The 24,381-nt window shown below is 42.0% G+C and overlaps 1 protein-coding gene across 2 annotated transcripts in view; it reads left to right on the forward strand.

Annotated features, from left to right (window-relative positions):
• Positions 1-1,234: 1,234 nt before the first annotated feature.
• Positions 1,235-24,381, forward strand: part of GCNT3 (glucosaminyl (N-acetyl) transferase 3, mucin type) — a 137,541-nt gene continuing 114,394 nt past the window's right edge. The window contains exon 1 of one of the 2 annotated variants that reach the window (XM_006072338.3): positions 1,235-1,363. The gene's annotated coding sequence lies outside the window, so the exon portion shown is untranslated. The remainder of the gene's footprint in view (positions 1,364-24,381) is intronic. The other variant, XM_044925065.2, reaches the window with a different exon arrangement.

The raw sequence follows: 24,381 nt of genomic DNA on the forward strand, positions 1-24,381 counted from the left end.
GACAATATAAAGGCTTATCATACTCCTTTCCTAATTTTAAACCAGTCAGTTGTTCCCATGTAAGAGTCTGACTGTTGCTTCTTGAACAGCATACACATTTCTCTGGAGGCAGGTAAGGTGGTCTGGTTTTCCCATCTCTTTAAGAATTTTCCACAGTTTGTTCCACACCATCAAAAAAGTTCCTGTAGTCAATGAAACAAGTGAATATTTTTCTGGAATTCCTTCTCTGTGATCCAGAGAATGTCAGCAATTTGATCCCTGGCTCCTCTTCCTTTTCCAAACCCAGCCTATAAATCTGTAAGTTCTGCTGAAGTCTAACTGAAGGATTTTGGGAATTACATCATGGCTACAGTTTGGTTTTCATGTAGTTAGCTTCTGCATGCTTTGAGTTCCAGTATCTACTGAACAGTTCAAAGCATATGGCTCATAATGTTATCTAGGGCCCTTGAAGAAGAACTAAAGGTCCTTGACTTTGCTTAATGACTAAATTTTATTATTTGGTCTTGTTTGCCTGTTTCCTTTGTTTATGCATTTTCTCATTGCTCTGATTAACTTATTTTCAACTAACATTCTATAAATGAAAGACAGGCAGAGGACATAGGGAGGAAGGACCATGGGATCCTGCTTTCTCAGTATGGAGGGCTGCCCTGAGCAAATGGAACCTCCAGCCAGGACCCAAGGAGTCAAGGTTGCAGGGTACACTTTGTCATTCCCTGGCAGTTTCCCAAAGGGCGAGTCTGCACTTTAAGATACTCCATAGCAGAGTTATCAATCCTTGTGTGTTACAACCACTGGGGGAGGTTTAAAACCACTGATGCCTGGATTCCCACCTCTGATGTACTATGTCAGCAGTACTCTTGGGCCATGGGATGGTTTTCCAATTTCTTCTGTGATTCTAACATGCAGGCATGGTTGCTGACTTCTGTTTTCTCAAAATTTGAAGGGCATAATATACACTTGTGGATCTTGTTAAAATGTAGATTCTGCTTTGGGAGATCTAGATGGGGCCCAGGAGTCAGTTTTCTAATAAGCGCCTGGTAATTCCAAGTAGAAATGCCATCCTGAGTAGAAGTTTTCTTAATCAGAGTGGAGAGCAGTAGCAGCAGCAGATTCACCAGGAGCTTGTTAGTAATTTAGACACCTGGGCCCCACCCAAACCTATGGAACCGCAGCAGGAACACCAGGAAGAGGCCAGGTGAATTTCATGTATGTTAAGGAGTGGGAAGCATGCGGAGCTCAGGGTATATTTAAAGAGAGAGCAATGAGGCTGATGAGGGGATTCAAAACTGAGGCATCTGAGCAGAAGTGAAAGGAATGGAGGATGTGGAGCCAGGAGGAGAGGAGAGAGAACAGGAGGAGCCAGGTAAGCACTTTGACCCTGGAGAGGCTGCTTCAGGAGGGGGAGGTGGGGAACTGAGGGACAACGTGTCATCCAAAGAACAACCTGAGAGGTCAGGGGGACTTGTTTCTGTCCAGCGGTGGTGGTTGGTTGGTTGGTTCGTTTCCTCTGGATTTGTGGGGGCTACACTTCTTGTCAAAGAGGTCAACCTCCATTATGGCAGAAGAAATTCAAAGATTGTAAAGATGTGATGACTTCTGAGCTGTCTTGCTGCTCTGAGATTGTGAGTCTGTGGAGCTGAAGTGGTAGGATTGTTGGGTCACCTGGGGACCCAGTCCCTGTGGAACTGAGATGAGACGTGTCAGAACTTGAGTTTGGAGGGGTGCAGTATTTTGGGTTGAAACCGATAAAAACCAGACCTATGTCAAGAGATGCCCAAAGAGTGGTGCTGGGGAGGAAGACCTTTACTCTGCCCTTCTATGTTCTTCAGTCTGGTCTAAGAATTGAATTGACATTGGAGAGATTAACAGGAGAAAAATCAAACAAAAGTTTAGTAACTTGTGTATGTGGGAGAGACTGGAGAAAATTGAGTAACTCATCAAAATGGCTGAAATCCTCACCTTAAATAGCATCTCCAGATGAAGACACAGGAGGATGTCAGTTATGGGAGGTGACCAGGAAAAGCACAGTAAACGGGGGCATATATGGATTTAGATCATTGCCTTCGCCATCGATCACTTTCTAGAGAATTGGTCATCCTTCTCTTCCAGGTACAGACAGATAGTTGCCCATAAAAAGCAGGGATTTCCCTTACAACGGTGTTTCTCACAAAAGAGCAACTCATATTTGTTTTTCAGAGGCCTTCCCATGTTATTCTCAGAAAAATGACCAACTTAGAACAATTAATATGTCAAAGAGATGTATTACAGGGTGGCAAATTCAGCTTCCTTACAGGAGAGACATATTTTATGCATGAGTGTATAAGAGGAGATTCTGGATACCTCCAAATCCAGCAGGGGTGACCCGAAAGTCCTGAGAGCTGTCCTGCTGTGCTCTGGTACCTAGGGCATGTTGTGTGAACGTGAGGAGAAAGAAATGGGAGGTGATGCCAAGAACTGGAGTGAATTTGCAAGGTAGTTATGTCATACCAGCCAGAGAAGGGAGTTCAGATTGGAGTGTCCTGATGCTTCAGATAGAAACAGCTCTAGAAAGGGGAGGTGCACGGTAGCACCATGATGTCAATGTGTGGAAGGACTAGAGTCCATTGATTCAGGCAATGTGGGTTCATTGTTCTTGTGAAGTAAGCAAGAGAAGCTGAGGGAAGCCACCCAGGGAGATCTGGGAAGGAGAGGTCTGGACTCTGGGCAGCTTCACAGGTGTTGACAGCTTGGCTTTCTGGATCTTATTTCTTACACTTGTTCTTTCCAACTGTTTGGTTCCCCTCTCTGTCCTGGTGTGGATCTGGTGTCTGCCAGTCGAATCTGGCTCTGCCACCTTGGGTGGTGGCTGGGAGAGAGGCCAAGAGCCGCACAGGTAGGGCCTGCAGAGGGTGGGGATCCTGTGTTTAGTTGGTTGTGGCCTGAGCCCTCCCTCTTTGGTCTTCTACATGAGACCTTGAGGGGACTTTGCTGAGCTATACACAAACAGGAAAACTCTTTGTTGTTTTTAGTTGCTAAGTTGTGTCTGACTCTTTGAGACTCCATGGACTGTAGCCTACCAGACTCTTCAGTCTATGGGATTTTCCAGGCAAGAGTACTGGAGTGGGTTGCCATTTCCTTCTCCAGGGGATCTTCCCAACCCAGGGATCTAACCCAAGTCTTCTCCTTGCAGGCAAATTCTCTACCACTGAGCCACCTGGGAAGCCCATTGTAGGTGCTTGGCCCCCCGAGTAAAGCATCACAGGTAGTCATTAGTCTCAGATTGAAAACACGCTTTAGTAGGAAGAAGTCCGTCCTTTCTGGTGATCCTCCCCACCCCGTTGGTCCTGAATCCCTCTTATTTTTTTTAAGGAAATATTTTTTTATTTATTTGACTACACTGGGTCTTAGTAGGGACATGAAAGTGAAAATGAAGTTGCTCAATCATGTCTGAATTTTTGTGACCCCATGGACTAGCCTACCAGACTCTTCAGTCTATGGGATTTTCCAGGCAAGAGTACTGGAGTGGGTTGCCATTTCCTTCTCCAGGGGATCTTCCCAACCCAGGGAACAAACCCAGGTCTCCCACTTTGTAGGCAGACCCTTTACCATCCGAGCCACCAGGGAAGCCCAGCTGGGACATGAGGGATATTTAACTGTGGCATGTGAACTCTTAGTTGCAGCATATGGAATCTAGTTCCCTGACCAGGGGTTGAACCTGAGCCTCCTACATTGTAAGCTGGGAGTCTCAGCCACTGAACCACCTGGGAAGTCCCCTGAATCCCTCTTAAAATACAAATTTATTCTAATGCCTAAAAAAGGACAAGTAATTAATAGGTAATCAGTATTATTGGATAAATGGTTATTACTGAACATGTATTGAAATGTAAGAGTGGATGGTGGTGTTTCTATCTGAAGCATCAGCAAATTAACAACACTGAATATATGAAACACTCATTATCCAAAAATTTACTTTCAGGAGTCCTTCTGTAACTTGGTCACCTCTGAATTACTCTAGAAATGTCAGTTTGGGTGTCTTCTTTGCCACAACTCTTTACATGAAACCATTCTGCACACAGTCTTTTGCCCAGATGGCTTATGCCCCTGGTCACAGCTGATTGGACCAAGGTGGACACGCTATCAAAGACTGCCACTCACAGGAACAAAAAGCTGAGTTGGGTCTATAGCTATTTAAACTTGCATACAGTCCCTTCCACTTGCTAGGGTAGGAAGTGGTGAAGGAAGATTGACATAAACTAGCTAATATCTGTCTTCTGTGGATATTTATTCTACAGTTGCTTAGTGTACATTCTCTTGTACAAAAATCTGTACAATAATTTTCATAGCAGTACTATTAATAATAGACAAAATGTGGAAACTCCCAAATGGTCCTCCAGTGATGAATGGATAAAGAAAATGTGGTATATCGATACAATGGGATATTTGGCCATAAAAAAGGAATGAAATTTTGATACACAAAGGGACAAACAAATATTATGATTCCACTCTATGAAGTGTCCTGAGTAGGCAAATCTGTAGAGATAGAAAATAAAGTGGTGGTTGTCAGGTGCTGTGGGGAAGAAGGAATGAGGAATGATGGCTAATGGGGTGGGGTTTCTTTTGGGGGTGATGAAATGATCTGGAATTTGATGGTGATGGTACTCAGTAAATATATTAATAGCTACTGAATTGTCATTTCATTCTCTTTTTTTTGTCTGTGCCACAAAACATGCACTATCTTTGTTCCCCCAAGGAGGGATTAAACCCATGCCCCTTGTAGTGGAACCACTGGACTGCCAGGGAAGTCCCCTGAATTGTATACTTTAAGAGTGAATTAGATCGCAGGAAAGCTGTCATTAGAAAACACTCAAAAAAGAAAGAGATACTTCCATTAAAAAATGTAGTGGGTGACTTCCTTGGTGGCTCAGTGAATAAGACTCCTGCTGGTGCAGGGAACAAGGGTTTGATCCCTAGTCCAGGAAGATTACACAGGCTGCAGAGCAGCTAGCTCTGGGGGCCAGCATTGAGCCCCTGCTCTGGAGTCCACAGTCACGACTACTGGGCCGACATGCTGGAGGTCCTGAAGCTGGTGAGCCTAGAGACTGTGCTGCATAACAGGAGAAACCACCACAGTGGGAAGCCCCTGAATGGCAGCTAGAGAGTAATCCCTGCTCTCTGCAACTAGAGAAAGCCCCCATGCAGCAACAAAGACCCAGCACAAAGATAAATAAGTAAAAAATATTTTTAAAAATGTAGTGGGAATTCCATGATAGTGTAGTATTTAAGACTCTGAGCTTCCACTGTGGGGGGACATCAGTTCAATCCCTGGTTGGGCAACTAAGATCCCAAATGCTCCACAGCCAAAAAACTTAATAAAATAAATATTAAAATAATATAAAAATATAGTAATAAATGTGAGGTCCTGCCTTTGGATCCAAGATTTAAGGGATGAAGTGGACATCTCCTTTTGTCTGGCCAGCCTCCACTTCTCTAGGTGACAGTCTCTGATTTCTCTGGAGAATGGGCTTCCTATTGATAGTCCTGTTGGGAGTCTAAGTTACAGGGACCCTTGCTTACCACATAGAGGGCAGGTGACCCTGGCTGACCAGAGCAGACACTGGCTTGAAAACCTGAACCCTGAGCTGAGTAGCTCATGGATGCTGTTGAGACTGAATCCTTCCCAGGACATCACTGAAAGTTTCCCAGTGAGACCCCTGCAGCTGGCTCCATTCCTGTGTTCAGTTTTGGGCAAGTCTTGTGATACATTTCTCTTCTGCCCAGAATTGGTTAAACCGGAGCTCCTTGTGAAGGGAAACCTTGCTGCATGCCTCGAGTCCCTGTGCTGTAGCAGCTGCACATGCAGACCATCAGGAGTTTTAGCATCGGTGTTAGGAACTGCAGGGAACCACTGCCTGCCACCTGTGGGGGCTGGTGCTGTGCTGAGAACTGTGCATGCCTCTTCTCATTTAATTCAACCCTGACAGTGACTTTAGTTGGTAGTTGTCTTGGCTCCACTTTACTCACAAGGAAATGAGGTCTAGAGAAATTACGTACATTTTCTGAGATCATGCAGCTAATTAAATCGGACTCTGGATTCATTCCAGGTCTGCCTGACTCCAGAATAGTGCTCCTAATCATTTCTCTGTACTGCCTCACAAAGAGTCAGCATTGTTGTTACCAAAACTGGGTCCATCTGCTTGCTCCTCAGAAGCCAGTGCTTAAGAGTCAGGGTTGCTTTATTTCAGAGGTGGGCAGATGGGGAGGATGGCAGACTCATGTCCAACAGCTAGCTTCCCCCTGACAATCAAAGGAGAGTCTCATGGATGTAGGCAGAGGGAGGGAGCTACATACAGAAACAGCACAGTTAGCTCTGATGGTCATCTTGAAACTGATCATGCAATGGTCTGATCAGAGTCATCTTGATTTTTTAAAATACAGTTAATCATTAGTTCCAGAGTCAACTGGTTTCCATTTCCTTGAAGCCAGTTCTCAGATTGTAGCAGCTTACATCATGGCTACAGTTTGGTTATCATATAGTTAACTTCTGCCTGGTGTGAGTTTCAGTGTCTACTGAACAGCTCAAAGCATATTGCTCAGAATATTATCTACCTAGGGCCGTTGAGGAAGAACTAAATGTCCTTGATTTTGCTTAATGAATAAAATTTTATTACTTGGTCTTGTTTGCCTGTTTCCTTTGCTTCTGCATTTTCTCATTTCTCTGATTAAATTGTTTTTGACTAACATTCTTCTGTAGACAAAAGGGCAGGCAAAGGACATAGGGAGGAAGGACCATGGGGTTCTGCTCTCTGAGTGTGGAGGGCTGCCCTGAGCAAATGGGACCTCCGGCCAGGACCTGAAGAGTTCAAGGTTGCAGAGCATTTCCTGCATACCATCCTGGCATTTCCTGGCAGTGGTTCCAAAGAGAGGGTCTGCACTTTAACATACTTGATAGCAGAGTTATCAATCCTTGCTGCATGTTATAATCACTTGGGGAGGTTTAAAATCACTGATGCCTGGATTCCAGCCTCTGATGTAAGTGGTCTGCGGTATTGCTGGACCATGGGATGGTTTTCCAGTTTCTCCAATGAGTAAAATGTTCAGTCATGGCTACCAGCATATATATATTTTTTCATAATCTTAATGGCATACTATATACCTTTGGATCTTGTTAAAATGCAGATCCTGATTCAAAAAGTCTGGATGAGGCCAAGGAGCTACATTTCTAACAAGCTCCAGCTGATTCCGAGTAGAAGCATCCCAAGTGAGATCCCAGACCGTGGAACCCAAGCAGGGATGGCAGGGAGAGGCCAGGTGATTTTCATGCATGTCAAGGTGCAAGAAGCATTTGGAGCTCAGGATATATTTAAAGAGAGAGAAATGAAGCTAATGAGGGGATTCAAAACAGGCATCTGAGCAGGCATGAAAGAAACTGAGGATGTGGAGCCAGGAGGAGAGGAGAAAGAACAGGAGAAGGCAGTAAGCACTTTGACCCTGGACAGGCTGCTTCAGGAGGAGGAGGGGACTGAGGGACAACGTGTCATCCAAAGGATGACATGGGATATCAGGGGGGCTCATTTCTGTCAGGCAAGAGTGGTTGGTTGGTTCCCCCTGGGACTGTAGGGGCTACGCTTCTTTTCAAGGAGGTCACCCTCCATTATGGCAGAAGGAATTCAAAAATTGAAAAGATGTGATGACTTCTGAGCTGTCTTGCTGCTCTGAGATTGTGAGTCTGTGGAGCTGAAGTGGTAGGATTGTTGGGTCACCTGGGGACCTAGTCCCTGTGGAGCTGAGGCGAGACGTTTCAGAACTTGAGTTTGGAGTCTGGAGAGGTGCAGTATGACCTATGTCAGGAGATGCCCAAAGAGTGGTGCAGGAAGACCTTTTACTCTGCCCTTCTATGTTCTTCGGGCTGGTCTAAGAATTGAATTGACATTGGAGAGATTAACAGAGGAAAAATCAAACAAAAGTTTAATAATATGAAGACATGGCAGAAACCAACACAATATTGTAAAGCCATTATCTGCCACTTAAAAATAAATAAATTTTAGTTTAATAACAGATATGTGAGAGAGACTGGGGGAAAATGAGTAACTCATCACAATGGCTGAAACCCTCACCTTGAGTAGCGCCTTCAGCTGAAGACATGGGAGGATGTGGAGGGTGGGGAGAGTCAGTTATGGGAAGTGACCAGGAAAAGCACAGTAAACAGGGGCAAGGGATATGGACTTAGGTCATTGCCTTCTCCATTGATCAGTTGCTAGATAATTGGTCATCTTTTTCTTCCAGGTACAGACAGACAGTTGCCCATAAAAATGGAGATTCCCCTTACAATGGTGTTTCTCACAAAAGAGCAAGTCCTATATATTTTCAGAGCCCTTCCCATGTTATTTCTCAGAAAATGACCAGCTTAGAACAATTAATATGTCAAAGAGACATATTACAGGGTGGCAAATTCAGCTTTCTTACAGGGGAGACATATTTCACACAGGAGTGTGTGAGAGGAGACTCTGGATACCTCCAAATCCAGCAAGGGTGACCCCAAAGTCCTGAGGCCCGTCCTGCTGTGCTGTGGTACCTGAGGTCATGATGTGTGAACGTGAGGAGCAAGAAATGGGAGGTGGGGCCAAGAACTCGAATGAAGTTGGGAGGTGGTTATGTCACACAAGCCAGAGAAGGGGAGCTCAGATTGGAGTGTCCTGATGCTTCAGATAGAAACACCTCTAGAAAGGGGAGGTGCACGGTAGTACCATGATGTCATTGTGTGGAAGGACTAGAGTCCGTTGTTTCAAGCAGTGTGGGTTAATTGTTCCTGTGAAGTAAGCAGGAGAAGCTGAGCAAAGCCACCCAGGGAGACCTGGAAGGAAGGGTCTGGGCCCCGGGTGGCTTTACAGGTGTTGGCAGTTTGACTTTCTGAATCTTATTTCTTGGGCTTCATCTTTGCAGCAATTTGGTTCACCTCTCTGTCCTGCTATCTGCCTGTTGAATCTGGCTTCTACTACCTTGGGAGGTGGCTGTGAGTGAGGCCAAGAGCCACACAGGTAGGGGCTGCAGAGGGTGGGGATCCTGTGTCCAGGTGCTGTGGCCTGAGCCCTCCCTCTTTGGTCTTCTACATGAGACCTTGAGGGGACTTTGCTGACCTCTGTAACACCCAGAAAAACTCTCCTTTTCCTTGAAGGGGCTCCTGTTTATCTTTCTCGAAACCTCTTAGGCAACCTTGCATGTTCTGTATTTGGTAGAGGGACAGAAATGCTTGTGCTGAGTGTTTAGGCCTTGCAGTGCTGTTGGTGTGGAGCTGCCCCAACCTTCCTCAGGGAGGCTTGCCCAGGGCCATCTCCTCGGTAGTGCATGTGCTGGGCAAGGGCAGTGTGTGGGCTGGGCGTGGGGGTGATAGGTAGGGGGTCAAGCAGAAACTTACCAAGAATCTGCTTGGTCTTCCTTAGCAACAAACCCATCAGGTCTCGGTGGGTTTCCCTGGCCTTACACACAGACTGGGGAGCTTCAGACTTCTCTAGCCAGCACTTGGGAAATGCAGGTCACGTGGAAAAGCAGTCAGAGGTGCTGGGGGCCCTGCTTGGGGCCCCTTCTTGGTCAATGTAGATCAGGGGAAGGCCAAGGGAGCCTGTGATTTGAATGAATTCCCATGATGAACTGTGCTCTGTTCCTCTTATTTATAATCTCATCAAATCCTCATGAAACTCCCCATTTGGAGATGACACTGTACCTCAGAGAGACAACTTGCTTGAGGTTCCCTGCTACGAGGTGCAGCCTTGGGGCACCCAGAGTGCTGGTCCATTGTCCTCAGGTGCCTCACAGAGGCTTGGGCCATTTGTGTGTGGTGAGGGGGGTGGCGGGGGCAGGACTCTTCCTTCTCAGGTGCCCAAACTGCTAGAACACGTAGAAACCCTTACAGACCAGAAGAAAGGGCTATTGTTCTGCAGACAATAACTTTCCTTCAAAAGCCTTCGCTTTTAATCATGTTTTAACTGATTATTATGATCCCAGGAAGGCAGCATTAGATTTCATTTACCTCCCAGTCTAGATTCACCAGGAAGTAGCTTTGCTCAGACCTCCATGTTCCCTGGGCACCTTGTTCTCAGGAGGAAGTTGATAAAAGTTTTGTTGCACCTGCTGTTTGGAGTTTCCAGCCAACAGTTGTAGCCCAGCTCCAGTGGGTATTAGTCACTCCTGTTTGTGTTGACTTAGATTGACTTCTTGGAGAAGGCAATGGCACCCCACTCCAGTACTCTTGCCTGGAAAATCCCATGGACGGAGGAGCCTGGTGGGCTACAGTCCATGGGGTCATGAAGAGTCGGATACAACTAAGCGACTTCCTTTTCACTTTTCACTTTCCTGCATTGGAGAAGGAAATGGCAACCCACTCCAGTAGTCTTGCCTGGAGAATCCCAGGGATGGTGGAGCCTGGTGGGCTGCCGTCTATGGGGTCGCACAGAGTCAGACACGACTGAAGTGACTTAGCAGCAGTAGCAGCAGCAGATTGTTTTCTAAAGGCTCTGTTGGTTCTCCTATGGGAGGGGAAGAGCAGCTGTCTCCTCCTGTACCCATCTCAGTTGCTCTCTGAAGTTTGTACTCTCAGCCCTGCTGTTGATTAAATATCATGGCTTGTCCTGAGCTAGCAACATGTCTGCTCTTTGCCACCAAGTCTGCAAGAAACTCTACCTATGAGGAACTTCTTGAATAGATGGTTTGTTCAGTCGCTCAGTCATATCTGACTGCATACCAGGCTTCCCTGTCCTTCTCTATTTCCCAGAGTTTGCTCAAACTCATATCCATTGAGTTGGTGATGCCATCCAACCATCTCATCCCTTGTCGCCCACTTCTCCTCCTGCCCTCAATCTTTCCCAGCATCAGGGTCTTTTCCAATGAGTTGGATCTTCACATCAAGTGGCCAAATATTGGAGCTTCAGCTTCGGCATCAGTCCTTCCAATGAATATTTAGGGTTGGTATCCTTTAGGATTGACTGTTTTGATCTCCTTGCTATCCAAGGGCCTCTCAAGAGTCTTCTCCAACACCACAGTTCAAAGACATCAATTTTTCAGTGCTCAGCCTTTTTTTTTATTGTCCAGTTCTCACATCAGTATGTGACTACTGGAAAAACCATAGCTTTAACTATGTAGACCTTTGTCAGCAAAATTAAAAGCTTTTTAATAGACTGTCGAGGTTTGTCATAGCTTTTTTTCCAAGGAGCAAGCGTCTTTTAATTTCATGGCTGCAGTCACTGTCCATAGTGATTTTGGAACCCAAGAAAAGAAAGTTTGTCACTATTTCCATTGTTTCCCCATCTATTTGACATGAAGTATTGGGACCGGATGCCATGATCTTAGTTTTTTGAATGTTGAGTTTTAAGCCAACTTTTTTACTCTCCTCTTTCAGATTTATCAAGAGGCTCTTTAGTTTCTCTTCACTTTCTGACGTTAGGGTGGTGTATTCTACATTTCTGGCGTTACTGATATTTCTCCTGGCAATCTTGATTCCAGCTTGTGCTTCATCCAGCCTGGCATTTTGTGTGATGTACTCTGCATATAAGTTAAATAAGCAGGGTGACCACATACAGCCTTGATGTATACCTTTCCTGATTTGGAACCAGTTTGTTGTTCCATGTTCAGTTCTAACTGTTTCTTCTTGACCTGCATACAGTTTCTCAGGTTTCTGCTTATAGGTTTCACATATTTAAGTGTCATTTTTATATCATTTTATATCAATTTATTTTTCTCTGTGACTTTTCTATAAAATGTTTGGTCTCTTTTCCTTCTATTTAAAGATCTATCTATCTATCTATCTATATATATATATACACATACATATATACATATACATACAGCCTTGACATACTCCTTTCCCAATTTAGAACCAGTCCATTGTTCTATGTCTGGTTCTAATTGTTGCTTCTTGTCCTGTATATAGATTTCTCAGGAGGCAGGTAAGGTGATCTGCTAGTCCCATCTCTTTAAGAATTTTCCACACTTTGTCGTGATCCACACAATCAAAGGCTTTAGCATAGTTAATGAAGCAGAAGTAGATGTTTTTCTGGAATTCTCTTGCTTTTTCTGTGATCCAGCGGATGTTGGCAATTTGATCTCTGGTTCCTCTGACTTTTCTAAATCCAGCTTGTACATCTGGAATTTCTTGGTTCACATACAGTTGAAGTCTAACTTGAAGGTTTTTCAGCATTACCTTGCTAGCATGTGAAATGAGTATGATTGTGCTGTAGTTTGAGCATTCCTTGGCATTACCCTTCTTTGGGATTGAAATGCAACTGACCTTTTCCAGTCCTGTGGCCACTGCCGAGTTTTCCAAATTTGCTGGGATATTGAGTGCCGCATTTTTTAGGATTTGAAATAGCTCTGCTGGAATTCCATCACCTCCACTAGCTTTGTTCGTAGTGTTGCTTCCTAAGGCCCACTTAACTTCACTCTCCAGGATGTCTGACTCTAAGTGAGTGATCACACCATCTTGGTGATTCCGGTTATTAAGACCTTCTTCTGTGTATTCTTAACCACCTCTCCTTAACCATCTTCTGCTCCTGTTAGGTCCATACCATTTCTGCCCTTTATCGTGCTCATCTTTGCATGAAATGTTCCCTTGGTATCTCTAATTTTCTTGAAGAAATCTCTAGTCTTTCCCATTCTATTGTCTTCTATTTCTTTGCATTGTTCACTTAAAAAGGCTTTCTTATCTCTCCTTGCTGTTCTCTGGAGCTCTGCATTCAGATTGGTTTATCTTTCCTTTTTTCCTTTGCCTTTTTCTTCTCTTGGCTATTTGTAAGACCTCCTCAGACAATCATTTTGCCCTTTTCCATTTCTTTTTTTTGGAGATCATTTGGATCACTGCCTCCTATATAATGTTATGAACCTCCATCCATAGTTCTTCAGGTACTCTATCATATCTAATCCTTTGAATCTACTTGTTACTTCCATTGTATAATCATAAGGGATTTGATTTAGGTCATACCTGAATGGTCTAGTGGTTTTCCCTACTTTCTTCAATTTAAGTCTGAATTTTGCAATAAGGAGTTCATGATCTGAGCCACAGTCAGCTCCTCATCTTGTTTTTGCTGACGGTATAAAGCTTCTCCATCTTGGGCTGCAAAAATTATAATCAGTCTGATTTTGGTATTGACTGTCTGGTGATGTCCATGTGTAGAGTCTTCTCTTGTGTTGTTGGAAGAGGGTGTTTGCTATGACCAGTGCATTCTCTTGGCACACTGTTAGCCTTTGCCCTGCTTCATTTTGCAAGGCCAAACTTGCCTGTTACTCCAGTTTTCTCTTGACTTCCTACTTTTGCATTCCAGTCCCCTATGATGAGAAGGACATCTTTTTTTTTTTTTTTTTTTGGTGTTAGTTCAAAAAGGTCTTGTAGGTCTTCATAGAACTGATCATCATCTTCACCATTAGTGGTTGGGGCATAGAATGGTTTGCCTTAGAAACGAACTGAGATCATTCTATCATTTTTGAGATTATACCCAAGTACTACATTTCAGACTCTTGTTGACTGTGAGGGCTACTCCATTTCTTCTAAGGGATTCTTGCCCACAGTAGTAGATATAATGGTCATCTGAGTTAAATTCGCCCATTCCAGTCCATTTTAGCTCACTGATTGCTAAAATGTTGATGTTCACTCTTGCCATCTCCTGTTTGACCACTTCCAATTTACCTTGACTCATGGACCTAACATTCTAGGTTCCTATGCAATGTTGTTCTTTACAGCATCGGACTTTCACCACCAGGCACATCCACAGCTGGGTGGTGTTTCTGCTTTGGCTCAGCCTCTTCATTCCTTCTGGAGCAGCTTCTCTACTGTCTCCAGTGTCATATTGGACACCAACTGACCTGGGAGATTCACCTTTCAGTGTCCTGTCTTTCTGCCTTTTCATACAGGGTCTTGGTTTGGTGGCATGGCCATGCTCAGTAAGTCTTTAATCCAATTTTCTGCTAGTGGGTGTGGCTGTGTTCCCTCCCTGTAGCTTGGCCTGAGGCCAAACTGTGATAGGGTTAATGGCAATAGTGGCAACCTCCTTCAAAAGGATTTATGCCATGGCATAAGTTACTGTTTCTCTAAATCAGTGGATGAATGCAATGGTCATTAGATGAGCTTCTGCTGCATCCACTATATAGAGCTGTCCTTCTAATACTTAAGTTAGGTGATGTCATTTTTTCACTCAAAACCCTCCAGTGACTTTTTCTGAAGTACCTATGGTGATCTACCAGGTCCTACGTTGCCTGCCCTGCCCTCCTACCATTCCTTCTCTCTCACGGGCTCCTTGGCTCACCTGGACTTGTTACTGTAGCCACATTAGCTTGTATTCTGTTTGTCCTACTAGGCAATCCTCTACCTACCTCAGGGTCTTCCCTGGTGGCTCAGCTGGTAAAGAATCCACCTGCAATGAGGGAGATCTGGGTTTGATCCCTGGATTGGGAAGATCCCCTGGAGAAGGGAAAGGCTACCCACTCCAGTATTCTGGCCTGGAGAATTCCATGGACTGTATAGTCCATGGGGTTGCAAAGAGTTACATGACTGAATGACTTTCACTTTCTTTTCCCTACCTCAGGGCCACTGTACTTGCTGTTCCCCCAGCCATTCACATAGTTTAATCACTTCTTGCAGGTCATGATTCAAATGTGACCTCCTCAGTGAGACCTTCCCTAACTATTCCCTAGATTCATTCTCCCTCCAGCCCTTCCTTTCTCTTGCTTTGTTATTTTCTATAACACTTGCCTGATACCACATGCCCATTCCTTTGTACTAGGATTTAAGCTTTCTGAGGTAGGATGTTATTTGCTTACTTGCAGAGAACACTATCAGGCAGTAAGAGATACTGACATACCTAAGGGAGTAGATGAATGACTGTCTCCAACACAATGCCTTCAGAGGCCAGTTGTGTAACATAAATAGACAAAATGACTGGAATAAATGCAAAAGTGGGAGGAGAGTTGAGACACACACATCCCTGCTAAGGGGATTAACTTAAACAATAGCAATAGCAATCACAAAACAGTCCCAGCTACACCAGAGCCACGTATGTGCTGCTAGTGTGTGACAGGCTGTCAGATGGGCTGATTCTCCAAACCTGGACTTCCCTAGAGTTGCTGTCAGTAAAGGGCTCTGAGGAGAGGTGCCATGGTTTTTCTTGAGGGCTTGGATTCCCTGGTGGCTCAGATGGTAAAGTGTCTGCCTGCCATGCGGGAGACCCAGGTTTGATCCCTGGGTTGGAAAGATCCCCTGGAGAAGGAAATGGCAACCCACTCCAGTACTGTTGCCTAGAAAATTCCATGGATGGAGGAGCCTGGTGGGCTACAGTCCATGGGGTCGCAAAGAGTCGGACACAACTGAGCGACTTCACTTTCACTTTCTAAGTAGTTCATGGAACTCATTTAGAACATTCTAAATGTAATAAGACATTGTTCATTACATTGTACATTTTTTTCTCCCATTGGTATCATGTCTGGTATGTGTTTCTCAAATCATTTTATTTTTGAATCGTATAGACCCTAGGGCTTATGTTACTGATAGTCCTTTTTTCCAGGTAGAAAATTTAGAATTGAATCTGTAACCCTCTTAAAGACATGAGATGTTCTGGCATACATTTTTGTATTAGACACATTCCAGTTCTACATTATGTCTTGACCATTTCATATCTTTGCATCACCTTTCTTACTTGGTCCTCCAATAAGAAATGAACTGATCACTGACTTGCTCAGGCTTTTAGGTATGAATGACATCCAGAATAAATAGACCAGTTTCTCCCCTCCTCTTTTTTTTTTTTTTTTCCTACTAAGACCCTCCAACTCAAAGGTGTCATGTACTGTGTGATAGTCACTGGGAATTGGGAGAGAAATATAAGTGGGAGAGAAATACAACTGGGATCTAACAGAGAGGGAAAGGCAGGAAATAGAAGAGGCTGAAGAGAAGGTTGGAAATAGGTGGCAAGAGGAGTAGAGCTTTGCTCATAGCAGAATGAAATGACTCTTCTACAAGAATGAGATCACCCCTCTTATTATACAAGATCCGACCTCATGAAATACAAAGAACATTCCCACAGTGGCCTGGGTGACCACAGGTGATTTGCACAGGTGTGTTAAAGGAAGTGCAGCTTCTTTGCTTGGGTTTTTGGAATATCTGATGGTCTTATCTCACATTCAAGTTCTGGAGACCCCTCTGGTTTCCTCATGACTCTCAAGAGTAGGGGTCCTGCCTGTTTGTGACTGACTATACCGTCCCAAGAAGACTCATTGACTCTTAGAGATCTTTCCATTGTTCATTTCTCAGGAACTTCATTTTGTGATCAGGGCAATAAAATCACATGCCTGAGCTACTAGCTGGGTGGGCACAGCTGTAAAACTGACAGCAACCCTGACACTAGGGGAAACCACCCCGGTGAAGTGATCAAAAGAGAAGTAATTATTGCTTCTAATCTGACTTTATCCAGGAAATGCCCCAGTATTTCCCGATCTATGATCTGCTAATACATTTACTGTGAACACAGAGTAAATGTTTAACCTTGCCTGTTTTATCAATTAGTACTTTTGTTTACTTTTTTTATTGGAAGATAACTGCTTTACAATACTGTGTTGGTTTCTGCCATACCTCAAGATGAATCAGCATACAGTATCCGTATTTATCCTAATGACTGTGTTGATTCTGTGTTTACTTGTTGCAGGAATGTTTCCTCATTTCCATCCCGGGAGACTGTACTCTGAATATTGTCAGGAAGCCCTTTATGACCTTGAGCAACTGCACGACTCATGTCTAACCTTAAACTCTTACCAATTAAGTGAACAGTTCTATTATCTCATTGAGATGGTTTTCTTCCTGCTTTCATCATGTAACACCCCCTGCCAATTTTAAAAAGACCCCTCCCCCCGCCAAAGAGGGTGTCCAAACTACCTACTTGAGTTCTTGTCTTGTCTTCTGACCGGTAGCTTAATTCATTACTTACTCTCCCCATGGCCAGAATTAGGTAAAACAAGGTTTATCAAGCAATTTCTATGTGTCATGACTTCCCTGATGGCTCAGGGGTAAAGAATCTGCCTGCAGTACAGGAGACCAGTGTTTGATCCCTGGGTTGGGAAGATCCCCAGGAGAAGGGAATGGCAACCCACTCCAGGATTCTTGCCTGAAGAATTTCATGGACAGACGAGCATGTCAGGCTATAGTCCATGGGATTGCAAAGAGTAGGACAGGAATGAGTGACTAACATTTTTACTTTTTCTTTTCTGTGTGTGACATACTGTTCTAAGGACGGGGGACGACTTTCCTTGCTTCATGGAGTGAACTGTGCAGTAAGGGGAGAGAGGCAATAATGAAAAGTATAAAAAACATGGTGGTAAGTGTTAGGGAGGTAAATAAACCAGGAAAGGGGAGTGGGCCATGTGTGTGTGTGTGAAGGGATATAATATGGAAGTGGGGGATCAGTGAAGGTTGCCCTGGGAAGGTGACATTTGAGTCCTGAGTTGTAGGAGTGAGCCATGCAGGTAACCAGGACATGGGTACAGATAGTGGAGTACGAGTAAGAACAGAGGCTCTGAGGAAGGGAGGTGTCGGTGGGCCAGGAGCAGCCAAGAGACCCATGGCTGGAACCATGCTTGAAGGAGTGAAAAAAGTGGTTTGAAACATGGAAGGGGCAGGTGGATGATGTCAGACCTTTGTAAGGAATTTGATTTTGGCTGATGTGGGAGCCATTAGAAGGTCATGAGCAGAGCAGTGACTGCTTGAGTTTGAGCTCTTTTTCTGTAACCGCTGTGAGGAGAAGAGCTAGGAGCAAGGGAGCAGGGAGCCTGGTTAGATGGTGATATGGCCTCAGGGTGGTGACCTCGGTGGTGGGGAGATGGGCATGTGGGGGGAGATGGGCCAACCCTTGGTGGCCCACACAACACCCTAAGATGGTGACTGGTCTCCTGTCTCAAACCATGAAGAATAATTAAAGATGAAAGTTCTAATTCAGGTGATTCTTACTTTTAGACTAGAATCCAATAAATATTTGCTTCTCTTAAGAAGAATAAAATTGACATTGGTGAGTCGAACTTTACAGAAAAGTTGTACACAGACAGCTTCATTTAGTCTTTTTAATTAGCTCATGAGGTAGATAACGTTATCTATTTTAATTTAAATTGTATGAAAGGTAGTACAAGATAAAATTCAGACAGAACAAAATGGCACTAAAATGAAAAAGGCTTCTTTGCTCATGTCAACCATGTTTCCCTCACACCGCCTAAGTTTGAGTCTATAGAGAAATCCTCTAGCACATAAAAGCATGTCATTTATATCCCCACCCAAAAAGGACCTTGGACGTAACATTTTTTTTTGTTTTGCACTTAAAAAGTTTATTTATTGAAGTACAATTGACTTAAAATGTTACATTTCTTTCAAGTGGATAGCACAGGGGTTCCTTTTTTTTTTTTTAGGTTTGTACAAAGTCTTAAAAAAACAAACTTATTCCATTAACATTAATCCGTATAAGCTTCTTTTAATTTTTGTTTTTTTTCTTAATATATGTATTTTATTGAGGTATTGTTGACATACAATGTTTCAGGTGTACAGCAAGGTGATTCAGTTATAATATACACATATATTATTTTTCAGATTATTTTCCACTACAGGTTATTATAATATTGACTATAGTTCCCTGTGCTATACAGTAAACCTTTGTTGCTCATTTCATATCTATTTATTTAAAATTAGAAATCTAACGTTCTATTCATACTGAGTCAGACAAGTGGAATTAAAATGTCAAATTTTTAGTTAGGCAAAAATTCTACAAGTTTTCTAAAATATACATTATACATACTATATATATATATATACACACACACACATGCACAAAAGCTTTTCTACTACAGTTGATAAAGGTGTAAGAAAACATGAGAAAAAAAAAGATGGTGAAATTGGAAAATATAAACCAAATGAAATGAGAGCACTGACTATGAAATAGAAAAAGTGAAAAAACTAGATTAAAGATCATCATATAGTCCAGTTGTTTTTAAACATGGCTGATCATTAGAAACACATCTGGAGCTTTGGAGGAAAAAAGCAATACCTGGGCATTTGTATTTTCCAAAAAATTCCAAGATAATTCTAATATGCATCTGGATTTTAGAAAGTGATTACAGAGTTTTCTACTAAATGGTAGTTTTTGTGATACAGAAGTCTAGTTTTCTGTTGACAGATCATGGTACAATAGTATTAAGTGAATAATAGTTACATAATCACAACAGTAAAAGATGTTTATCAGTTTTTACAATCAGGAGCCAGATTTAAAAAAAAAAAAAAAGATAATTACAATTGCAAGCCATAATGGGAACATGATTAACCTACAATATAAAATAATTACATACAATTTGGAGAGTCAAGCAGAGTGATGTGGTAAGTGAAAGTACATACATGCCCAGCCAGTCTATGTCTTTTGGTTGGTGCATTTAATTCATTTATATTTAAGGTAATTATTGATATGTATGATCCTATTACCATTTTCTTAATAAAACAATTAAGAAAATTTGGGTTTATTTTCTGTGGGTCTTTTCCTTCTGTTGTGCTTCCTGCCTAGAGAAATTCCTTTAGCATTTGTTGTAAAGCTGGTTTGGTGGTGCTGAATTCTCTTAACTTTTGCTTGTCTCAAAAGCTTTTGATTTCTTCATCAAATCTGAAGGACGATCTTGCGGGGTAGTGTATTCTTGGCTGTAGGGTCTTCTCATCTACAGTGAGACTACAGGTCTCACTTTAAATATATCATGCCATTCCCTTCTGGCTTGTAGAGTTTCTGTTGAAAAATCAGCTGATAACCTGATGGGAGTTCCCTTGTATGTTGTTTGTTTTTCCCTTGTTGCTTTTTTTTTTTTTTTGATTTGTGAAACTTTTTTTTTTTTAACTTTACAATATTGTACTGGTTTTGCCATATTTTAATATTTTACCTTTGTCTTTAATTTTTGCCAGTTTGATTTTACTATGTGTCTTGGTGCGTTCCTGCTTGGGTTTATCCTGCTTAGGACTCTGTGCTTCCTGGGCTTGGTTGACTATAGTTAAATCCTGCTGGCCTTCAAGGTTAGATCCCCAGGCTAGGATGCCTGACCTGGGGCTCAAAACCTTCACAACAGAGAAAGAATTACTTTGGTACTATTGTCCTCCAGTTTGTGGGTAACCCACACAGCGAGTATCATGCTTATGCCCCTCCTTCTGTCTTGTTGTGGCCTCTTTTTTGCCTTTGGCCCTGGGGTATCTTTGTTTGGTGGGGTCCAGTGTCCTCCCATCGATGGTTGTTTGACAGCTAGTTGTGATTTTGGTGCTCTCACAGAGATGAGCACACATCCTTCTACTCTGCCATCTTGAACCAGAAGCCAGCTTCTTTTTCCTTTTAGATTTTTAAAAATTGGAGCATAATTGCTTTGCAGTGTTGTTTCTGCTGTATAACAAAGTGAATCAGCTATATATATTCAGATATCCATATATCCCATCCCTCTTGAGCCTCCCTCCCACCCCACCCACCTAAGTCACTTCAGAGCACCTAGCTGAGCTCCCTGTGTTACACAGCAGTTTCCACTAGCTATCTATTTTACACATGATAGTGTATATATTTGAGTCCTAATCTCCCAATTTGTCCAACCTCCCCTCCCTCAACCCATGTCCACATGTCTATTTTCTATGTCTGCATTTCTATTCCTACCCTGCATATAGGTTCATCTGTACCATTTTTCTAGATTTCATATGTATGCATTAATATACGATATTTGTTTTTCTTTTTGACTTACTTCACTCTGTATGGCATACTCTGTGTCCATCCACATCTCTACAAATGACCCAATTCTGTTCCTTTTTATGACTAATATTCCATCATATGTATGCACCACATCTTCTTTATCCATTCATCTGCCATTGGACCTTTAAGTTGTTTCCATGTCCTGGCTATTGTAAACAGTGCTGCAATAAACATTGGGGTACATGTGTCATTTTGAATTATGGTTTTCCCAGGTTATATGGCCAGTAGTGGGATTGCTGGGTCATATGTTAATTCTATTTTAAAATATTTAAGGAACCTCCATAATGTTCTCCACAGAGGCTGTATCAATTTACATTCCCACCAACAGTGCAAGAGGTTTCCTTTTCTTCACACCCTCTTTAGGATTTATTATTTGTAGAATTTTTGATTATGGCCTTTCTGAGTGGTATGAGGTGATACCTCATTGCAGTTTTGATTTGCATTCTCTAATAATTAGTGATGTTGAGTATCTTTTGATGTGATTGTTGGCCATCTGAATGTCTTCTTTGAAGAAATGTATATTTAGGTCTCCTGCCCATTTTTTTTTTTTTTTCCATTGGATTATGTGTTTTTTTGGTATTGAGCGGCATGAGCTGTTTGTATATTTTGGAGATGAATCCTTTTGCACATATTATAAATAACATGATGAGAAAATCTCAGGGGCTAAGCAGAGTTAGTGTCATTTCGTAAAAGATGAAACTGGTTCAGGAAGAGAAGGTAACTGGCCCTTTCTTTTGCAATCAGTGAGAGAACTAAGTAAGCCTCAAGTGTTGGGTCAGTTCCTTGTGTTAATAATTCCTACCATAACCAAGAAAGCATCCTCAGGAGTGAGAGGAGCAGAAAGCAAATTCATCTGTTAGAAATAGTGTGGAGGGACACAGACTATCCAGGGGCCACATAGGAAATTTGTAGCCCTCTCCTCCTCACTGTCCTCAGGTTCCATCACTAAAGAATGGCTTTGATCATCTGACACAGTTGCTAAGGGCTTAATGCGGAAGCTTTTAAACCAGGGGAGCAATTAAGCTGTCAGGTCTGAGTTCACCTAGTAGAGTAATTGTGACAGTCTCGATGCTGAGCCACTCACCTGTTTGCATTCTCTCTGTCATTTCCTCTACTGGGTGGGATGTACACCTATCAAAGAATTCTCTCTCTTTTTACATTTTATATTTTCTCTTTAAAAATTTTTATTTTATATTGGAGTATAGATGATTAAAAATGTTGTATTAGTTTCAGGTGTACCGTAAAGTGATTCAATTATACTTATGCAAGTATCTATTCTTTTCCCACTTAGGTTATTACAGAATATTGAGCAGAGTTGCTGTGCTACACAGTAGGTCCGTGTTGGATATGTATTTTAAATGTAGACATGTATAGGTGTCAGTCGCAAACTCCCAGTTTATCTCCTCTTTTCTGTAACTGTTATTTCCTTCAAAGTCTGTGAGTCTGTTTTCATTTTGTAAATAAGTTCATTTATAGCTTTTTAAAAAATTCTGCACATAAGTGATATTATGATATTTGTCTTTGTCTGACTTACTTCATTTAGTGTAATAATCTCCAGGTCCATTTACGTTGGTGCAAATGGCATTATTTCATTCTTTTCAATAAGTAATATTCCATTATATAGGTACCACATCTTTATCCATTAATTCATGGATAGACATTTAGTTTATTTCCTTGTCTTTTGTCAATGATGCTTCTGTGAAGATTGGGGTGCACATATCCTTTTTAGCCATGGTTTTATCCAGATATATGCTGAGGAGTGGGATTGCTGGATCTATGTGATAGCTTTATTTTTAGTCTTCTTAAGGACCCTCCACACTGTTCTCCACAGTATCTGTACCAATCTACTTTTCCACCAACAGTGTAGGAGGGTTCCCTTTTCTCCACACATTTCTCTCTTCAGTATTTATTATTTGTAGACTTTTTGATGATGACCATTCTCACTGATGTGATACTTCATTGTAGCTGTCTTTTTTTTTTTTCATTGTAGCTTTGATTGGCATTTCTCTAATGTTGAGCAATTTATATATATGTGTCTGTTGGCCATCTGTATGTCTTCTTTAGAGAAATGTCTATTTAGGTCTTCCGCCTGGCTTTTGGATTGGGTTTTTCCCCTTATTTTTAGTATTGAGCTGCATGAGCTGTTTGTATATTTTGGAGATTAATTTTTTGTCAGTCAGATTGTTTCAGAATATTTTCTCCCATTCTGTGAGTTTTCTGTTTTGTTTTATGGTTTCCTTTGCTGTTCAAAAGCTTTTGATTTTAATTGGGCCCCATTTGTTTATTTTTGCTTTTATGGATCAAAAGATTTTTCTGTGATTTATATCAGAGTATTCTGCCTATGTTTTCCTCTAAGAAAACATATTATCCATTTTATAGTATCCAGTCTTCTATTTAGGTCTTTAATGCATGGTCAGTTTATTTTTGTGTATGGTGTTAAGAGAATGTTCTAATTTCATTAATTTTTTCATGGAACTGTCCAGTTTTACATTTATTGAAGAGATTATCTTTCTTCCATTGTATAGTGTTGCCTTCTTTTTCCTAGATTAATGGACCATAGGTGTGTGGGTTTATTTCTGGACTTTCTTTTCTGTTCCATTGATCTATATTTCTGTTTTTATGCCAGTGTCATACTGTTTTGATGACTGTTGCTTTGTCATGTAATCTGAAGTCAAAGTATGATTCCTCTAGTTATAGTTTTCTAAAAATTGCTTTGCCTATTCAGGGTCTTTTGTGTCTCCATATAAGTTTTAAGATTTTTTGCATTTTAACTTTCCAAATGGATGGATCCTTATTTTTTCTGACTATGAAGATAGTGCATTTCATTATAAAACACATATGCATATTGCTGCTGCTGCTGCTGCTGCTAAGTTGCTTCAGTCGAGTCTGACCCTGTCCGACCCCATACATAGACAGCAACCCACCAGGCTCCTCTGTCACTGGGATTCTCCAGGCAAGAATACTGGAGTTTCCATTTCCTTCTACACAAGTACAAAAAATGGCAAAAATTGCCATGTACTTCTCCCAGTGCAGTAAAGCTCTGATAATAGTTTAGGTTGGTTTCCAATACTGGTGTTTGGTGTGTGCCTGCAGACCTGTTTGTAAATGTGTATGCTTTCTTTTTTATGCAGATGAATTATTTCACACATTCCCCCATACTTGTTTTCATTGACAACCCATCCTGGTTAATTTTGCATGCTATCTCATGTTTTCTATGCTCCAAATCCTTTTTAGAAACTTCTCTGGTGGCCCAGTGGTTAAGACTCTGCACTCCCAATGCAAGGGACATGGTTGTTATCCCTTGGGGAACTAAAACCCCAGTTGCCATGCAGAGTAGACAAAAGATTAAAAATAAACAAATCACTTTTTAAATAATTTTTTTTAAAGATTCCAGATAACTCTATTAAAATGTTTTAATGACTTCATAAGCTTTTATTGTCTACTGGTACCATAATTATTCTTATTTTGATGGCTTTGACTTTTTTACTCTTAGAAATGGAACCCTAATAAATATCCATGCACATATTTTAAATGCTAAATTATTCAACTCATCAATAGGGGGCAAAAACAAATCAAGCTTGTTGGTTAGAAGTCAGGGGATCCAGGCTTCCTTTCCAGCTTGGCTATCTTGGATGTGTCC

This window comes from Bubalus bubalis, chromosome 11 (genome assembly GCF_019923935.1).
Source record: "Bubalus bubalis isolate 160015118507 breed Murrah chromosome 11, NDDB_SH_1, whole genome shotgun sequence".
Classification (NCBI taxonomy): domain Eukaryota; kingdom Metazoa; phylum Chordata; class Mammalia; order Artiodactyla; family Bovidae; genus Bubalus; species Bubalus bubalis.